The following is a 2443-nucleotide window of genomic DNA, read 5'->3' as shown; positions in this document are numbered from 1 at the left end:
GGTTATGAGCCTGGATTTTTGTTGTACTTGTCATTCTCTTCTTTTCCGAGGCTTCTTGGAAATTTGTGAGGTAGCTGTTTCCATCTCAGCAGACTTTCTTCTCCTTAATTATGATCTTGTTCTATTCTAGAAACAAGTTCATTTGAGACTTGAATTTTTCTTTTGAATCAATTGTAATAATTTAGAGGCTTGTACACGTGACTACCAGGTTTTGGGGTTTTTATTAAGTTACTTATATTTTATTTCCGCACTTTATTGTAATGGTTGAGTTTTAGGCTGACTTGTGTTGGTGGGATAAGACGAGTGTCATCATGCCCATTTTTGGATCGTGACACTAGATTACAAAAAAAAATTTAAGTACAACCGAAATTAGGAAATAAATAAAGGGAAATTTTTCAAAACAATAATATTTTGATATTTAATAGGATCTATTAGCAATACTTTCAATATTTATTAAAAACGAAAATATTTTAGTTTATTATGGGTTGATTTGTGTTTTTTTTTCTTTAGTTAATTTAACATAATATAATTAAGAAATAACAAACTAGAGAAAATCAAGAGGGGTGGGGGGATATTTCAAATTAAATTAAGTTGTTGAAAAACTTTATTATTTTTATTATCAAAGATTATGAGACCTAAAATAAGTGGTTTCTTCCTTCTTTCTAAAGGCCATTATTTGTCCTTGTCTTTTCAAAACTAGTTATTGTTATGAAATTTTAGGATAATACTTTAGAGTTTTATCTATTAAATATTTTGTTTTTTTTTAAATTTACAAATTTGAACACCTATAGTTTTCATATTGTATTTTTATATGTTATTTGAAATACTTTTTTCATAATGTGTTTATTTTATTTACCAGAATTTTGTATCATTTCTTAAATCGTATTTAATCCAATATGTATGTCATTTATATTTGTATTCATTCTAGTTTTCATGTTGTATTTTGTATAATTAAACTTGTATTTCTTTACTAGTTCATATTCATTCCAATAGGTATGTCAAATGAATTTGTAGTTATTTAAGAAACATATTTGTATTCATTTTATTTTTTTATTGTGTATTTTATTTCTCTTCAAAATGATGTTTCCTTTCCTAAGTCGTATTCATTCTAATAGATATATTATTTGCATTATATTCATTTGAATTTTTATATCATAATTTGTATAATGATATATATGTATTCAACATCATATTAAAAAATGTATTCAAATATTAAAAGGTATTCAACTCAAACAAAATAAATATATATGTATGAATTTCTAGAATCTACAAAATCTGAAAAATTAAAAGATAATCACAAAAGAATTTGAAAATTATAAATATATAATGAATATTTAAGCAAAATCACATGAAAATTGGAAAATTCGAAATCCGTAATGTGTATAATTGGTGCTTTAAACATTAAATCAAAAAAATAATTTTGGATGATGAAAATTACTTCGCCAATCGAGAAATCTGCTTGAATTAATAAATAATTTTAGTTTAACAATAAATAATTTCTTGGTGAACAAGCAATTTGAAGGAATCTAAACTTGAAATGTGAGATATGGTGAACAAACGTGAAATGTGGGAAGAAAAGATGAATGATAATGAAAAAAGTAAATTTTATTAATTTATTTTTTTTTAGTTTAAAACAGTTATTAGCATGTATTTTGGTTCAATTAATGACTCTTTCAATAAATAAAATTGATTTAAAATACTAAAATATGAATACATATTATTTTATAACAATATTGTCATTCTGCCATTTTATTAAATATTTTAAATTGTCTTTATTTTAACTAATTATGTTAATAATTGTGACTTAATTGCTAATTTATCCTTAGATTTAGATTAAAACAAAAAAAGAACCCAGATTGGAGACTCATTTTTCTCGAATCTTTGACCCATTAAGTTCAAGTTGTGATTTTTCCGGCCTTTGGCCCATGGATCCATAGCTTTATTTTGAGGAGGTTGACTCGAAGAAACATATAATATTTGGGCCCTTTCTGTAAATGCAAGGAATGGAAAATATTTTCTTACGACATGTTCTTTTGGAAAACAAGTGAAATTCTAATTTATTTTTTCATAGTTCGTTGATGAGTAGAAAATACTTTTTAATATTTGGTTGGTAAATAAAAAACATCTTCTAGATTAATATTTTTTATTTTCGGCTTGAGACTAGAAAATAATTTCTGACTCGATAATTGATAAAAAATATTTTTTAAAAATAGTAAAAAATTTAACGGGATGGTCAAGCGAGGGAGGGGGGGGGAGGAGGTCGAGGTATAAATTAAATTTTTTAATTTTGATTTTAATTTTGATATATTTGTAAAAAAGATTAAAAAAAATAAAAATTGACGGGGTGACATGGGGTGGGGGCTGGCGGAAATATTAATTTTAGGTTTTAAATATTTTTACAAAAATATTTTTTTTTTAAAAAAAACTTTTGACCGGGTGGTCT

Source organism: Solanum pennellii, chromosome 7 (assembly GCF_001406875.1).
Source record: "Solanum pennellii chromosome 7, SPENNV200".
In the NCBI taxonomy this organism is placed as follows: Eukaryota; Viridiplantae; Streptophyta; class Magnoliopsida; order Solanales; family Solanaceae; genus Solanum; species Solanum pennellii.
The sequence above is the reverse complement of the archived record's forward strand: the minus strand, read 5'-3'. Positions refer to the sequence as shown.